This window comes from Watersipora subatra, chromosome 2 (genome assembly GCF_963576615.1).
Source record: "Watersipora subatra chromosome 2, tzWatSuba1.1, whole genome shotgun sequence".
NCBI classification, from domain to species: domain Eukaryota; kingdom Metazoa; phylum Bryozoa; class Gymnolaemata; order Cheilostomatida; family Watersiporidae; genus Watersipora; species Watersipora subatra.
In genome coordinates this window covers 7,280,141-7,299,273 of record NC_088709.1, presented here as the reverse complement: position 1 = coordinate 7,299,273, position 19,133 = coordinate 7,280,141, and the positions used below count along the sequence as shown (strand labels likewise).

The 19,133-nt window shown below is 36.3% G+C and overlaps 2 long non-coding RNA genes across 3 annotated transcripts; one reads left to right on the top strand and one right to left on the bottom strand.

Moving 5' to 3' along the window:
* Positions 1–3,583: 3,583 nt before the first annotated feature.
* On the bottom strand, positions 3,584–14,495 carry LOC137387815 (uncharacterized). Its single transcript, XR_010977954.1, has 4 exons — positions 14,354–14,495; positions 7,384–7,474; positions 4,698–4,840; positions 3,584–4,400 (listed from the first exon to the last, which is right to left on the bottom strand). It is a non-coding gene; the product is annotated as an uncharacterized lncRNA (long non-coding RNA).
* A 335-nt stretch (positions 14,496–14,830) lies between these two features.
* Positions 14,831–18,905, top strand: LOC137387601 (uncharacterized). Of its 2 annotated transcripts, none has more exons than XR_010977922.1 (4): positions 14,831–14,969; positions 15,954–16,114; positions 17,014–17,148; positions 18,555–18,905. It is a non-coding gene; the product is annotated as an uncharacterized lncRNA (long non-coding RNA). The 2 variants fall into 2 exon arrangements; XR_010977923.1 differs by having other exon boundaries at positions 16,756–17,148.
* The last annotated feature ends 228 nt before the right edge of the window (positions 18,906–19,133 follow it).

Here is a 19,133-nt window from a genome sequence, read left to right as displayed (position 1 = left end):
TCTAACTGTTTACATGTTTCAAAAAAACAAATAAGTCTGGTAAATCTAAAATTTTACTGTGCAATCATCGGTGGAGTTGTAGGAAGTTGCAGCTATGTGATTGCAGCCAATTTCATGTGCAACTAAAATTGATAGTAGTTGCTGCAGTGTAAACACACCGTAAGACATTTCCACTGTAAGCCTATTGAGTGATGTCATAGCGAAGAGGCAAACTGGTAAACATGACTAAAATAGTAAACTTTTGATTGATTACTGTTCATGCAGTCATAGAGCTTACTCCATGAATAATACCTACTTTGGGACAGCCATAGCATTGCTCAATGAGCGAATGATGGAGATGCGATGCACATGAGACTGGTGGGTTTAAATATACCATAGTCATCTATTTTGGCAGCACAACTAAATGTCTGGCCAGGTGTTTAGTTGTTAAAGGTTGACTTGCAACAAAGTTCACATTACCGTTATTTGATATGAAAATATTCACTATGTCTTACTCTGTTGTGTTGTAGGTGCAAAATATGTGGAAATGTGATTACAAGCTCTTAAAAGCTCAAAAACGAACATAAAATCGCAGCCCCACGAGACCGCCGTAGTTTGGATTCCCTTTCCAAAACGGCTCAAACGTGATGTAGTTGTGAGAGATGGATTCTGTTTACACTTTCATGCAATCTTATTTGTCAAAATGTTTTCGCAAATATACTTCACGCATTCAATCAAACTATGTCTATTGTTCTTACGCGTCAGTTTTATCGTCATTGTAATGCTGTCACTTTTAGCACTGATATCTTATAACTTATCGCAAAAGTTCATTAAATATTTTAACCTTACCCAGAAGGAGTACATATCATTGTCTGATAATCATGACGAGCCTGTTGGTCACCTTTGATGATCGAAAAGTGCTGCAAAATTTATTTGCGAAGTGTTGGGTCACATTATCAGATTATGACTTGCCAATTAGACCAGGCCGAAGCAAAACTGTAAAGTAGTGAGCATCTATATTTGATATGCGGTCTTTGGTAAAACCCAAAGTGTTTGTCATAAACTATTACTACGATAAGTTTTATATTGAGCTTTGTATTGGCCTTTCAATTCGCGTGAGAACATTCGTGACAAGACAATAACCAAACTTCGTGGTTACGTCATCGAAATAAAGAGATTCTAAGCTATGGCGGCTTTTCGTTTTTGAGCTTTTAAGAGCTTGTAATTCCTTTTCACATATTTTGCACCTACAACATAACAGAGTAAGACATGGTGAATCTTTTAATTCCAAATAACTGTAATGTGAATTTTATTGCAAGCCAACCTTTGACACAGCTGCAACTATAATGGAAGACAGCTTCAAAACAGTGCCATTGTATGTTGTAGCCACATAAGTATCAAAATGATTAATAAAAATTTGTGTGTATTTCTATTTTCAGAATGGCTGTAACATATATGCAACATTCCAAAACATTATGGTTAGGATGATGTACATAGCAAAATGCTTAATTATTCATATTCTCTGATTGTAACGCGCAGTCACTCGTACTAATTCCTCATTGAAGTTGAGAGCACTTTTGCAGGATTTTATTACATTCAATTTACTCTTTTCTACATTTCAAGTGAACTTAGGTACAATACACCAACATTTTACTCAATCGAGGCCTGCATTTGTTTCACCTATGTTGTCATTTAAGTTCCTTCTATTTTATTGTTTGCATGCAAAACTTTAGCACAGAATAGAAAACCATTTTAATATTTAACAAGGCTCTTTAAAACACAAACAAAATTATTATTAATGAAGTATCCTTATTCAGCTTTAGTCTTGCTTCATGCAATGAAAACAACTTCTCTATAAGATATCACTGTTTTTCTGCAACAATGCTTTATTCAGTTGCAGAATTTAAAAAAAACTTTAGATAGGTTATTTTAAAATCTAAGCAACAATCTTTAGCTGTTTTATGGTTATAAAATACCTGCAAATTTTCCAAATGTATAAAAGGAAACCTTATTGCAAATATCGTTCACAATAAACGAGCTGCTCTGTTTAAAGATCGGTCTATTGTTAGGGCAATGTTAAAAGGACTATAACTATGTTTCCATGGTGCGCAGTACTGCGATGCAGCCCCCTCCGAAGTCGAAGGGATTGTACGTTACCATGCTGCGCAGTGGTTTTCAGCAAATTAGCCAGAGAAGAGACATTTTATAAATCGAATCGCCTGATGGAGAAATTGAATCGATCATGGATACCGAACATCAGAAAAGGTCTTTTTATGCTTCTGTCATCATTATACTTTTATTTACAATATACAATCACAATGTTTTACAAAACTTAACACAATTTTTACAAAGTAATATATTTTTAATAAGAATTTTTTAAACAATATATTATTTAAACGTTATTTAAGACGTGCCTCCTGTTTTTCGAAAAGTGTTGGCATCGATAACAAAGTCTGGGAAAGTAATCACCTCATCCTTGTGGGCGCAGACCATAATTAAATATAGGTGAAAGAAAATCAGATTAGAAAAAAACAAGATTAGCAGGATAGCTTTTGTACTATTTCATGGCCCTCGAAGAATCCGTTTTCATGGCATGGGAGATATGTGCAGCCACTGCGCAGTTGCTGTTTCCTTGTTGCAAATTTGCACAGACTTCGCACTGATCAGTGCGCAGTGATTTCAGTGCGAAGACGCCGTTTCCATGATTCGGAAAGGGCGCAACTCCGAAGCACTGCGCATCATGGGAAAATAGTGTATGTCAAAAACCCTCCTAAGAAGGTTGAACTGGCTAATTTTGAGCACGTAATATTACTGCTGCAATATTTGGGTAGCCCTTTTGCTAGATTAATTAAACGCTCATGCTCTAATATTGTTCGATTCATTTTGGTTCAGTAAATGTTTGTTCCAGCTGTCTCAAGCCATTTTTAGTCCTAATAGTCAAAATAGTCCTATAAAACCACGGGTACGGGTACGCTGTAAGCCTCATAAGGACACAACAGAGAGCATTTAAATCCAAATTGCTGATTACAGCTGATGTTTGATCAGAATTTTGCAGGATAAAAATAAACTAACTTGAATTGCATAAAATTTGCAAAGTTCTCACTATTGTATTCACATAGTTAAACAGCTGCAAAATGGCTGAAGACTGTTTTGCCATAGATATGTTGGAGATTATATTCATGACCAGGGGAGTGTCCTACTACATGACTGACCCTGACACTATATTGAACTCATGAGTGATGTTACCACTTATACCCCATACAGAGTGAAGTAGCAGGGATAGCTCAATATGTATGTGTGCCTGTGTGTGTTGGTCTGCGTACTGCTACTCATGTTTAATTCTCAGCTTGACCTTTGGTGTATTTTAAATGCCAATGCGCTGGCTGAAGCTCACTACCCTTTCTTGAAGGTGACATTTACGAGCCTATTTAAGACCTATTAGCTATAGGAGACTGGGCAATTCAAAGCCGTGGTGTCCTACATAAATAGCCGCATGCTTTGTGACAGAAGGGCAATGCTTTGTTCACTTGCAGCTGGTCAGGCAAGTGAGTCATCATTGTTTACACTGAAAGAATCAAGAGACATTTTTGTTGCTACATGTAATTTGATATAACTACTAAAGCACACAAGATATTTGTTTCAAATTTTAGATACAACGCTTATACACTATGTATTTCCTACCCTGCAAATTTATAAACATAAAGTTGAATATTTCATATAAAAAGTGCGAGTAAAAGTGTATATTGATGCACATGTATTCCAAAAGATATTGCAAAATTATCAATGTTGCCATATGCTATGGGCTAACATGTCAGATAGCTAGGTGTACGAACTGATTTCAAATGCATACACACTGGTACATCGTACGCTGATTGCAGTCTGCCATGAATATAAATGTTGGGTCTTGGGTGTTATGCAAACAGCATCAGCAAACTCGTAGAAAACAAGCGACAAATGGTACACTTTTCTAGACATACTGTGAAAGGCTACACATGACTAAAGACGACCAGTCGGCTGAGCCTTGATCTGAGATTCCCTTGTTAGCTGCTACCTTTGTAGCCTCCTGATGAATTATAATCCTGAAATATCTGGAGGTGATATTTTAACTAACGTTGCGCTGTGCAGTGGAACGAGCATGGAAATCCCTGATGCAAATTGCTTTGTAAAACCGATGAAAGAGTTTTAGTGACCACCAGCTTGTGTATGTCTGCAGTGATTCCTTGTAAGTCGACACCCTGCCGTATGCTCAGTTCTGAGCCTAGACATATCTTTGTGATGACAGGATGAGGTGGAAACAGACCACCTCTATCTTTTACACTGATTAGTATCGCATAATCCCCTGATGCGTAAACCTGGACAGGAGGCTATAAAGCTGGTGCAGTCATTGCAGTTGAGTTTTAAGCTCTGTACCTCATAACCTGCTAAATAAATATCATATGCTAATATTATTATAAAAAGCATATGTATCAACCATAAAATAAATTTACCTACATTTCACTGATCTGCTGCAGTATTATTTCAAGCCACTCTGCTTTCTGTATATCTGCTTTATACACTAACAATAAGTGAAAGTAGCTAATACCAAAATACATTTATATACCCAAATTATGCACCACAATATGAGCAGCTATGCAGTTTAGCATATGCAGCAAGGCTGCAATGTGTGCCAGATATTTTGTTTTGTAGAAAACCTGGATATATTGGTCATATTTACCTACCGATGCACTCCACTATGTCCGAGCCAGACCTTGACAGTTCGATTTCCAGCTGTTCGCTTGATTCCAAATCATCATGGAAGTCATCGTCACCTTCTACATGACTCTTTCTTGGTTTAGATGAGAGAAGTAGGGGCAGGAGCCATCTGCGTCATTAAAATCAAGTTTTAATTGCATAACACAATTGCAAAGAATGCTATTTTTAATAAATTTCGGTAGGTCTCAGGATCTTTTCATGAGTGACATCGGAATACTGTGCCAAAATTTATCCAAAGTTTCCAAACCAGCCATTGTACCTACCACTTAGATTTAATAGCAATTACTTTTAAAAATATTATTAAATTCACATAAAAGCTTTGCATCCATAAAGCTGGTTGACGTATGACATTAAATAATACTCAGCATTTAAGTGGCTGAATGGCATGTAGTAGAGTCGCAAGTGGTGATAAGTGAGCATGCTAGTCACAGTAAATGTAATAAACATGGGCTAGTTAAGTTGAATCAAAAAGCACTAGAAACAGTATTGCTGTTTTTCTAGCAAAAAAGCCATTTTAAAGCTGATCCAAAAAATAGGTGCGAGCTTAGCAACAAGGGTAGTTACCATTTTTAGAACACATTCTCCTATTCTGTAATATATTTGATTGTTAATGTGTTTGCTTGCAGATTTCGATGCCATCTACCAAGTCCAGCATACTAATAAGTTAAGACGAAGAATCATAGTGCTATAATTTTAAAATTATAAAATAAAATACATTTGTCTACCTTTGGGTTGTTATGTATAGAGTTCCATTATAACATGTTTTATAGAGAAAACAAATAAAGCAATTGAGGATTTCAGGCCTATGCCAACAATAATAAGTCTGACAAAGATACTAATGCTCAGCAAACCAAGCCAATCAATGATTAACCAGATTTTTGAGAATACAATAGAAACACTCATGAAGAGATCTGCCATCTTACAATATTCAGTTATGAGATACACAGTTTTACAAGCAACTTGTGTGGAGTATAGTATGGAAGTTAGTGATGTACTTGCGGTTATTATACAATGTATATAGTTAAAATCAATACACTCAGATTTTCAACAGTTTTGCTGGAAACAATTTGCTGTTAGAAAGTTGCTGGCAGCAAAATCACAAACTACTATCTACAACCACCACAAACATGCTGCTTCAGTAATGAACTTGTCAATTGAATAGTTGACTGATGACATAGAAATTGTAATGACCCTCTGTTTAAAGGATTATTAACTATATATAAGTGCTGGATTGGTGGTTCAAGTAGTTGGTTTATGATTTGCGAATTTATAAAGGACTGTATTTTAGGTGTAGATTTAATGTCAAGAATTAGACTGGTTTGTTTTAGTTAAAAAACTTTAAAACAGAATATATTTATTAAAAATTCAAACTTTCAATTGCAAAAACATAAAATATATGAAGGCTAATCAAGTCAATGGCCGATGCTCATTGCGCAAGTCTAAAAATATAAAGAGTGATACAAGAGCAGAGTGATACGTAGAGCGTGAGTAAAATATGGAGTTCGAATTGTTTCTGATCTACACAGGCTTATATATGTTTGCCTAATCAGTCAGGCAATCGTCACATCTGTAGATCACAGACGATTGGGTGCTGCAAAGCTTCCTAGGCAGTAAGCGAGTAAGTACAAGGAAGCAGATAACATTTATGCTAAGCAGTAAAATAGCAGGTGCTAGGAAGTTGGAATAATAAATCTGCGTGTCAGGCTAGCAAGTAGCCTGGGCATGGCTCTCGTGGGGATTGGGAGAGAGAGCCTGGGACACATCGCAACACGCGGGGAAGACAACTCTAAAAGCCGACTTCTGAAGTCGCTAATATCACAATCGTTATTTCCGAAGGAGTATCATGTGACGGTCTTATTTATGATCTACGCGAGTATTATGTATTATTTTTAATCTGAATTGGCAGCAAACAAACGCTGGTTAGTAAGTATGAAATGTTGGTTGCATAATAAATCAATCACGACAGTTATATTATTTCGTATGTTCAATTCATTATGTTTTGATTTAATTATAATAAAAAATTGAATCAATTGAATAAAAAAAATTCACAATAACAATACAAACATAGCAAACGAATAGCAATAGAACAACAAAAATGAATTGCACGCTGCTAGTAAAGAAAAGTTTATCTAGTAAAAAGTAATCTCAGTTTTATTTTACTCACGAGTATTATTATTCGCGACAGTTATTATGAACAACTCGGACCTACCACTGCAAAACGGTGCCATCTGAAAGCAAATACTCTTTCCGAAGCCAGAAGGAAGAACTATAAATTGGTCAAGACCTGCGATAATATGTTGTAAAGCTTGAAACTGTTCTGGTCTCAGTGCGACTATGCCTAGCTTTGATAGTAATTTTTGAATGGCTCCATTTTTATCAGTATAGGAAATGAAACTGCTAACGTGAAAACGCAAGAGAATAGTAGCCTATGGTTCCTATCGTTTTATTACCAAAGGAGGTATTTCGTAACCACCCAGCCTATCAAAAAAATAGCGCTTTTTACTAGATCAAGTCACGTTACCGTGACAATAGGCTTTTAAACGCGCCACATCTAATACATCGTGAGATACGAATCTAACGACACGCTTCCATTAGTATCAGTCTGAGCGTCATATGTAACATATGTCGCTCGTTTTGCAGAAGTTATCTTACCTTTTTTTCGCTATGTGTCCCAGGCTCTCTCTCCATATCCACCACGAGAGCCATGCCCAGGCTAGCTAGCAAGAGTCCAGAAAGCTGTTTCCTAATCACATCAGAAATGGTTAAATAAAAGGGGATGAGTGGTTATGTAAGAGGTGTATAATACTCTTAAGACAGGATGCATAAATACTAATATAGAAGTTGAATAACATGATGAGTTCCTTTGTTTCACAATGACAGGTATTCATGGGGTGTGTAACTAAAGATTACAAATGCTGGTCGCTTCACAAAATGGCACCACAATGCACGATTATATTAGCTCAAAATTCAAAGGCAGACACTACCACTGAAGCTGCAATAAATTAGAACTGGAAACAATTGCCAAAAATGAACTAAAGTCAGATATATGCTTCTACTGAGAATACCCTCTAGAGAAGAAAAAAAACATCAGTTTCTATTAAGCCCCTACAACAAACTAATAAGCATTAAACCTGACACCACTGCCCTACTAGAGCAGATACACGATGTGACCAACCAACAATATTCGTTATAATAGCTTTTGCATAACATAAGTTTCCTCCTAAAATCAGAAAGCTAAATCTAACAGACTAAAGCTGCGGTCACAGCAGCCGATTTTGGGTCAATTCTCTGACCAATTTTTCTACTGACCGAGAATCGTATCGTGTGAACAGCGCAAACAAGCCTGATACCGATATAGTCCAAAGAGAAAATTTTTTTTCAAAGCCGATATTCTATTTGAGTAGCCAATGACATCTTTTTTACCGTGAGTCATAGTGTCATTAAAGCCTGGTTTCCATATGACAGCACAACGATCGTGCGCAGCCCAGTGATCGTGCACAATGCATTTCATGGGCCGCGATGCGGTGTTTCCATATCGCGCGTAGGCACCACGCTTGCATTGGACAGAGTGGATAATTTCCTTACTTTTTCGTAGGAGAGACAGATTTTTTCGGAAAACAGCCCTCCGTTTGAATTATGGGATGGGTTGACAAGGTCTAGCGGTGTATTGTGGGATACATAATCGTGCGCACCCATCGCAAGGACCCATTCTGTTGGATCCTTGCGATTAGCGTACGCACGTCGCGCTATCGTCGTGTGTTGAAGTTTCCATATCACAGCTGGCCTACGCACGCAGGACGTCGCGGCCTTGTGCTGTCATATGGAAACCAGGCTTTAATATGAACACCATATTTGTCTTCACACCTGTGTATGCTATTGTCATAGCTTCACTCATGAGTAACAGCAACCCGGAAAACTGCTGTGGAATTGTTGCTCAGGTTCAATTATCATAGCAACCACATGCTAATTGAAGTGTCTGCTGTTATTATAATAGTTGAAGCACATTATGTTAGCAAAAGATCGTCCTCCTTATGGTTATCCATTATTAGCGATGAGCAGTGCAAAATAATCAGGCAGCTTGCTAAAAAAGTTCACTAAAAACATTGTAGGAAACAGTCAGCAAAATTCAAGGAGTGACTCACTAAAATATATCAGCTAAAGTTATCTGACCCTGCAAATAAAAAACGGACAAAATCACCCAATCTCAGATCAAACTTGGCCTCTGCACAATGGCTGATCTGAACGCAGCTTAATACTAAAGCCTGGTTCACATATGGACTGCGAAACTCTGGCGGTAACTTGCGCAGCAAAACGCTTGCGGCACTAGGCTCGGTGGCATATGTTCACATATAAGCTACATCGCTAAACATAATCGAGGAATCACCTAAAATGTTCGCTCGCCATGCCATTTCTATAATGGTGACCTGTACGAGCATTACATGAAGGTTTTGCCTGCGGCATTTTGCGACATTTGAACAGCCCTAAACTATTGCGAGGCCGTCTGCAACTATCGGCGGTCCTTGGCTGTACCCGGCGCATAGGTTCCCATTTCACCGCTAATAGCATGCGGTGCTGTCGCCAGTACTTTGCGACGTGTATGGGAACAGGCGAGTGACCAGAGCACACATACACACACACAAACAAACTGCTTATGAATCATTCAATAAACTAGTGGACAACCAAAGCGACACAAATGATTGTCCATACTGGTTAGGTTATTAAACTATTGAGGCACTCTGCTTGCGCAAACTCTAGTGCGTTCTATACAAGAGGTCAGAGGCTTTTCTGCTCCTTCCAACCTCGGACAAACAGCACAAATAAGCCTAATTGCCAAAGAAATAAGTATAACATCATAATTCATGTAGTAATTGGACAAGCACTGATCATTTTTAGTACCAAAGATGGCTGTGATTCTTTGTAAAGTGCTTAACCTCATCCTATTCTGATATTCGATATTCTAGAGCACTTGCACTATTTAATTGAAAAAATAAAATAAAAATCATGACTAGGCTGAATTATTAATAACAGTGACTATATACATGTTGAAACGTGTGTATACAAAGGTTACTGCTGCAGCAGAAGCTACTTTGAAAAAGTATTGAAAAAGTTTTTATGGACGATACCACTACAAATGTATAGCAATGAAGAGCACCACGGTACTTTGTAGATTTAGCGATTGCTTTATAAGAAACCGAAAATAGGAGTGTAGCAGGACATCTGAAATTGAAACGTCACATTAAAAGATAGGTAATGGATTTTAAAATGACTTTATAAAAATGAAACAAATGGTAATATTAGTTAATAGTAAAAATTACATATACATTTAGTTACTAACCTACAATCGCAATACGGATACTGAAAAAAAGATGGCCGAAAATCACAATCATGTGGTTAGTTATGCGTGTTTGCAAACTTGCGATTACAATCTTCGCAAGTTTAAATCCTCTTCGAAGTGAATTTTTTATTACTAAAACTATCCGTATATAACTGGACCACCGACAAACGCTCACATTTATATATAGATTGAATGTCATCCGCTGCTAACAGTATTGCATTGTAACATATTGCCACAATTTATTTTACCATTGCTTTAACTTATTGAATAATTATATTAATTACACTAACTATCATGGTTGTTTTACTTTAATTTTGGTCAGCTGCCAATGACATCTTCGATAACAGAACGACTTTGGAGAGACCTCTGCAAAAGGCTATGTAATATTGTATAGCCCTTCGGACCTCTATAGAACCTCTCAGCTATGTATGCATGTATGGACCACGTGATGTAATGGAAGGTGCACCAGTAATAGATTCGCTTACTTGAAACACAGCCTTTTAGTAATGTTGCAAAGGTGACACGCTTAAGCCGTGGTCACGCGATGACCGAACTGACTTAGGTTTGGAGGTTAGTTTACTTCGGGTCGGCTAAGCCACATGTCACATGGCATCCGAAGTCAGTTCGCCTCCTAGATACCATACGCATGGAGACAGGACACTGTTTCATTGGTAGTTTTTATGTATTTAAACTAAATATTTCTATTGTAAACAAAAAACTTTGAGGAACAATTATTAATTATTATTACACAGCAGACTTATCAGAAGATCGTTCAGCTGCTCAGAATAAATCACTCGATAGAAAAATTTTGCCAAACCTTCCATCAACAAAATTATACTTTTTGTTAATATATGAATGTTTTTCTATGCTGAGTACATAACAAACAAAAACAGTCTTCATCATAGTACTGTGGTTTTACATAAATAAAACAGGCAACGATTATTCATCAGGATGAGTATGACACATTACTTATATTCTACAGGAAATAAAACCACAACCATTCTTTAACATTTATGCAAAACTCAAGCACAACATCTTACATTCATGCAACACAATCATAAGTCCGGGAGAGCCTTGTCATAAATTGTTTGATGTTGTTTATTTAACCAAATAAAAAGATCGTCCCATTTCTATTTACCTTTGCTCACACGCACGTAAATAGAAATGTGACGAGTGCTCAGTAGAATTTTAACCAGCCAATAAACGCAAGGGTTCGACCACAAAATTTCGAGCAGGATCGAAATGGTTCATTTCAGCCAGAAATGTCTTAGGCTGAACAGTTTACAACTGACAGCGACGTTGTTTTGTGTCGTTTAGTTCGTTTCGGCTCTCACGTGACCACTGACCACCCTTAAAGAGTATTGATGAGTAAGAAATTTGTAAGCTGCGAGTCTAAGATACACCGGTAACTGCTCAGTTGAGCGATAATCCCATTGAAATACAATTCTTGGATAATACTGTGATAGTGTGGCATCATGCGGATCGATCACCCATAGACTCCCCTTCAATCTATTGCATGTGCGTTTCTATTAATAAGACAAAACTGTCACCATAGAGCTATAAGCTGGGCTGACTAATACTTTTTAACGAATGCCATAGCTGTTTAGTAGTTAAAAGTTACCGGATAAGTGGAATTGTCTGCTCCAAGGAGAGATAGTTTTATCGTTGCAACAGTATGTGTAGACGTGAACAGAGCCGTATAGCACACATGTGAGCTCTACGACTCTGAAAGTGAATTTTAAAAAGCTGAAGTTTTTGTTGTTGATGAAAGGCAGCTTAGCCTCCAAAGCTTTAGTTTTAGTCTTAAAGGTTGACTTGCGACAAAATTCACATTACAGTTATTTGGTATCAAAAAATTCACCATGTCTTACATTGTTGTGTTGTAGGTGCCAAATATGTGGAAATGTGATTACAAGCTCTTGAAAGCTCAAAAACGAAAAGCCGCCGTAAATTGGAATCTGTTTATTTCTCTGACGTAGTTCTGACAGTTTGGTTATTGTCTTGTTACGTGATGTTCTCATGTGAATTGAAAGGCCAATAAAAAGCTCCATATAAAACTTATCGTAACACTAGTTTATGACAAACACTTCGGGTTTTACCGAAGACCCCATATCAAATATAGATGCGCGCTACTTTCAATTTTGTTTTGGCTTGATCTAATCGTCAAGTCGTAATCTGATCATGTGACCCAATACTTCGCAAATAATTTTTGCAGCAATTTTCGAATATCACATGTGACCAACAGGCTCGTCATGATTATCAGACAATGATATGTACGCCTTCGAACTAAGGATAGAAAGTTTAACGACTTTTTACGGTAAGTTATAATATATCAGAGCTAAAAGTGACAGCATTACAATGACGATAAAATAGACGCGTAAGAACAATAGACCTGGTTTTATTGAATGTGTGAAATATATTTGTGAAAATATTTCGACGAATGAGGTTGCATGAAAGTGTAAACAGAAACCATCCTGTAACAACTACGTCCCATTTGAGCCACTTTGGAAAGAGAATTCAAACTACAGTGGTCTCATGTGGCTGCGATTAACTGTTGGTTTTTTTAGCTTTTAAAAGCTTTTAATCACATTCCCATATAATTTGCACCTACAACACAACAGAATAAGACATGGGTAATCTTTTGATATCAAATAACTGTAATGTGAATTTTGTTGCAAGTCAACCTTTAACAATAGGTTATATATAACAATCTTATTTTTTGTTTATGAAATGACGAGAACACCTATTGTAGGTTTTCGTAAACAGTGTTAAATAATACAGTGTGATATTCACTGTTCTTTTGAAACCTTTGGCTCAGTTTTTGTTGTTGCTTGTCACAGTAGATATTACAAATAATTAACAAAACAATGAAGTGTTCAGTTATTGTTATTAGCTTGCTTATATGACATTGTCAATTTACTAAACAAATCTTCCTTTTGCAATTACAAAATAGTTTGCGCCCATCTGGGGCATTGGTCAGTAATGACACAAGAAACAACCAATGTAACCGAGCCTGTCAACTTGCAGAAAATTCTCACATAGATGATTTATACAGCTTGCAGGCAATTACGCGGCTATATCAAACAGTCAGTTCACATACCCGTTGAAATGATTTTTGTATTGTCAGATTTGCTCTTTACAAAATAAGAAAAAGGGGGATGCACCTTCAAAAAAATTTCCAAACCTTTATGCAATCTTGTTGTTGAATTTAACTCAAAGAGAGATTATCTCATTTATATCAAATTGTAAAAATCACAATTAGATAAATTACAGAAATTAAAAATTACAGTTACTACATGGTCATGTCATAATAATTAGTCTACATGTATTTGCTAGAATAGACCATGGATCCGCATAACGTTACTTCCACTTGGCAATGCTTAAATAATTTTGGCAAAGATAAATTTTCTTAGAATTGTGTAACATATTAGCAGACAAATCACTGAAAATTATGTTTTTTTGCAAGGAATGTTAGAAGTGAAAAGGTTGCTTTGCTTGTTGTCTGATGGATTATTTTTGGACTCAACAAAGTTTCATGCTGTAAATAAAAAATGATTATTGAGTCTTGACTGACAACTTGCAACTTCGTTTTTCTTTTCAGTCAGTACAATAAATAGTTGTGTAACATAAACATGATGTACTGCTCACAAAAAATCACCTCAAAATCTCTTTCTCATAAAATGTCTTCAACTTATTCACTACGTAATTCATTTTAGGTTGAACATAATTAATTTGTATCAACAAAAGCCATTCAAACAGCTGCTCACAAAATGGGTCAGGCCAAACAAGGCAAGTCTTCGTCAGATGCGATGAAATTCGTATGCTCTCTACGAGCGCGTTTCAGAGCTTTTGTGCTTATAGATGTTGGGAATCATCCGCAGTTAACGTTTCACATGAAATGAATACAAATGCTATATATATAATACTTATAAGAATCCTTTACTGTCAGTCTCACATGAGCACACACTACAATAGTCTCCATACTAAGCATTTGAACCAAGAAAATCTGAATCCATTCACTTGTAGCTACAAAAAGAGAACCAAACCACATAATATAAAAAAGCTCCAGTGAGGGGCTCTCCGTCTGATTTAAATTGTCTGTAAGCCGCACAGAGGGGATTATAGTAGTGCATGAGTTAAATCGGTCACCACAAGGCAAATATGGTATTCATTATTCGATATCAAGTTGATTTCAACCCTTCGGGCACCATTTTCGCATGTCTGCGAGTGTGCAGTGGCTTTGTGTAAGGCAGTTTTGTAACTGATCAACAATTTGAGGTTTCTTACCAAATAGCGTCAAATCACGTCCATTAGTAGTGAATAAATCACTCGGCGATATTTATTCAGAACTCTTTTAGCAGTTTTAACACAACATCACGAGTATAGGCAGCGGTAATCACATCGGTAGTTTCAGAAAAAATCACCAACTTGTCGGAATCTCCAACAGGTATTCGGCGTTATGTATGACTCGCTTGGTCTTCCATAACCGTGGTTTTACGACGTTTTGTCAGTTTACGTCTATTAAATCTTTACAAAGAGATTAAACGCTTTTTTGTATTACTATATAATGAACCAAAATATCAACCGAGATTGTTTGTGGGCATATACATAGAATTTAGTTATAACTTTTCGGAATTTATGAAGTTCGATGCGTAGGAAAGCTGAAACTCCGCATCGTACTCCTTCGAAAGATTTCGAAGGTATGCATTTACATCGTATTATGCCTGAAAATATCGGACAAGGCAAAACTAGGAGGAGGAAATATCCACCATACTGATTTATTTTTCCGGTTGTTGTAGTTTATTTAATGATTTAACGATGCTTAACTCATCTGCAATACTTGCAATAAAATTCACAATATAGTAATAAATGATATTGACGCTCTTTGCGATCGTTATTGCAGGTGAGTAAAGTTTTTTGCATTGGTACAAATTCAAGTTTTTCTCCGTAAATAAAACCGAGTGTTAAAGACTGTGTTTCTAAATAATTGCACTCCATGGTGGTAAACTGCGGTGGATTATCGTTCTTGGATGCGTTTGACGTTGGAAAACAGCTTGAAAAGCATTTGCGAGTCATAGAATGGATATAATTTGTCTTTAAAATGTCACGCTTCTGTAAACAGGAATTCATTAAAAAGAGTAGGCCTATGGCACTAAAAGGGTTACATATTGCTTTCGTTCTTTAACTGTACCTCTGTGCTTTAAGAGAAGTACAACTTTTAATATGATTTTTTTCACGTATCACAGCGATGTTATCGAATGTCTTAATAACTGATAAAAACACTTTTGCTGGTTGAGCGAGCTTTTGCTAATAGAATTGAAATGGCTTTGAAGCCATATATGCGTAGAAAAATGTGTAAAGCATGTTACTGAGTAGTGGCATGTATCTTTTGATTTCATTACATACTTCAGAGGCATTGTTGATAATAAATCTCATTGCGAGTGACTGTGTGTTGTGTACAAACGGAGTAATGGTGAATCATTAATAGTTTTTGACTGCCATAAAATAGAGAAGACAACTCTGATGTGACAAACTCTGATACAAGTTTGAACGCCATTTCCTAAACTTAATTTGAAGAATTCTTTCTTTGCCATTATTTTTGTCTCCAAAATTTCATAAAGATGAAGATCTATACGCATATATCAAATGAGTAAAGACATGTTTGTTAGTCACTGAGCTACTAAACTTGTTATTCAGTTGGAAAATGTTGAGCAATATTAGTAGTGACCAACCAGCAGTTTTTAGTGGCCAGATTTAGGGTTTGCAACTACAAGGTTATCGGTTCAATCTCAGTCCAAGTCCATAACCATTAGATTCTTACCATATAGATAGTTTATCGATTTGTTGTTTGCAAGATCTCTAATGTGGTTTGTTTGCGATTTTTTAGAATGAATCTCACAAGATCTGGCCATTATCCTTGCAACTAATCGTCTAATCGCTATCTAGTCAATCACCACTACTATGGTCAATTTGCCAACCATACACCGGTTCGGCTCAACAGTGAATTCTCCATAACCAATTGAATCGGTATCAATAAATGTGGGACAGGTGAGATCTAGACATATTTCTTGCATTTTTCCATCACTATTGCAAATTTTCCATGTCTGTGTTTTTATTATACATGTTGTAGGCTTACTAATATGTTATCAATATGCTTTAGTTCAGCTACATGGAAAGTTTGTTTATTTGTGCCCTAAGCCCTTAACGTCATGACAACCATATCAAATTCGATAAACATACCATATAATATTCAGTACATAAGACCAGTCCTTCTAATGCAATGTCGCCTCGCGCACTGACCAGTGTGTTTTTATGCTACACCTACAAGCTTCCAGCTCGCTGCGCTGGAAGATGTTACCATAGAGCATTTGTGTTTGAATCCCAACAGTGACTTCGTTTCTTTCATGAATTTAAATAGTATTGCTGCGGTGTCTGCACAAAAATACGACGATAATGTAATTCATGGCACAATTTCTAGTAAAATTCAACTTCAAAAAACCGTTGCAAATCAAAATTACATGATATCACATATAGGAATTTATTTATAAAATAGTGAAATACCAGTAATCCTACTCAATGTGAGCTGATTGGAACACCAGGTCCCCATTATTCACCATTCGAAATGTCATCACTAGGATTCTCTTCTGGAATTACGTGATACGTTTTGAATTTGATGTTGGTTTTTGTAGTATCTGCCTACAAGGCCACACTTCAGTAATCCATTTGACACATCCACTATTGGGCATTCACACCTTTTTCTTGTACATGAATCACGATTCCTGACAGAAATCTGTCTTGAGGCATTGCTACTCTGTTGAATACCTATTATCCGAGGTAGCGGTTTTGTTCTTGTATTGAGGTGAACCAGTACGTTGGTTAAGTGCTTGTTTTTTGTTCCCTGTGATCTTCACTATAACATGCTACTCTCAGTCTTTTGTTAATTGTAGTATTCCCGACGGCGCCAAAAATGGTGTCCTTACTGATGGTGTTTTGAATGCCATTTCCTCAGCTACGCATTGCCCGCCTCTGATCCCGATTGAACTATTAGCGAATAAAAGATTTGGGCCATGGAAGAGGTTACGGTATGTACATGTCAAAACCAGGATTTTCGAACCAAACTTCAGATCTAGACTTGTACTCTGGAATTTACGATAGATCTATAGTTACTCTCCCTTTAACTGTGATTTTTGTTATTGAAAGTTGGAAAAATTAGTTCCAAATTTAGAAATGCTGTAGTACAAAACGTAGATTTTTTTGGCAGATTGGAAGCACATTTTAACACTAACTACCTAGCACATCAGAATTTTAAGCAGAGAAAATATGGAAATCTAAGAGTTGTGTGCACATGTACATAATTAAGAAAGCAACTCTTGAAAGTTTGCATTGTGTTAGATTATGTATAACTTGTGATAAGCATGATAGGTTGAGAATTGTGCTGCCTTTTACCAAAACGTCAACTTAGAGCTAGTAGTGCGATGTAATTTTTTTTTCTCTTTTTATGACATGATTTTCAGCTATTTTATTGTGATATAAGATAGGTATGATTGAAGAATTTGACAATATGTAAGAGGCAACAATAGCCGATTGACTATGTATTTTTAAAAGAGTGTACGCGCTAATTCAAACAAGCTTATAAAGGAAATTGAAAAGGCAGGCTGCTCGCATACTTCTAGATCAACTAAAACTTACAAAATCTTATCGTTTAATTTTTAATTAAATATCTGCACGGCGTTTCTTAAAGCTTAGGAACAATCTGCAATAGCATTAGCAGTGCTTCTCATTTACCTGCGTATATAGCTGTTTGCACATATAGCGTCTCATCAGAAAGGTTTACTCCAAGTGAATAACTCGACTAATGCGGAGTTGTTAGCTTACAGTTTGTTATTATTTTTTAATGGATATGTCCAAGTTCGTGTTTTTTGCTACATGAGATTTACTAATTAATTTACCGCATAGCTATTCTACAACTCTTTTTTAAATTTCAAATTATTAAAATGATAATTCAGCATAAGAACAATGCGACTAGGACATTAGTTGCTTCTGAAGAAACTTACTATTAGTGCAACCCTAAATATGATATGCTTGTGCATTTTTCATAATATGCCAATATGAATTTGCAGCCTTATAGGAAGCTCAGTTATGAAGCAATTAAATAAAAAGCTGATTGGGATGTTTGAAAATATGGTGGTTGTGCACTCTTGTATCCAGCTGTGCCTATTATGAGGAATCGCGATTCCAAAAACTTGAATGAGTGGACAATATTACCTTATTATAGAGTGCCCACAAATAGTGAAAAGAAAAGTATTGCTGGTACTATTTCATGTATCTAGCAAGTGACACTGTGATGTGGCAGATCAACCTCGATGTTCATAATTACTTTGTTAACAGGTTGTTGCCATATTTAGTTTATACTCATATTTGCTTTGTTTGTATTCTGTACTTTTTAGCAGTTCTCATCTGCTAATATAAATGCTTCTTCACATTTCAGGGCTTAAAGGATTGTACTGTAATCTGAATTGTTGAATGAAAGAACAGCCTTCGCCACCACAATCCAAGGACGGACGAGCTGGAAAAACTTTAGTCTAATGTGGTAAAGCATTTGGTGGACTGTAGCATTATTCACAAATATGATCATAGCTTTGCTTGTTTGTCTCTGTGTATCATTGATATATAATTTATTCTGGTGTAAAGGTTGTGGTATTTTTCTGCCATGTTTTGATGATGACAATATATATAGAGTTTAGTCATTTTATAGCTATATTTTTATTGTGTTTCATATTATTTTTTGTTATTATATCATGCAACTGTTTGTACCAAAATATACAGCTTCGGAACCATGCCCTAACTATTGAGATGCTCACAAAGATTATTTTAAGAATAATCTAGTAAAAGTCTTCGTATATATCTAAGGTGCAATATTTGTTGAATGTCCGTCAGCCTTGAGAAGAGATGTTGTGTGAAGGTTAAGCATGGCACATTATAGAAAAATTAGGTTGCTTCGGAGACGTAATGTTGGTGGAATGTTGTATAGCTTAAGGAAAGAATATTGTCGACGGTTATGCTCGGT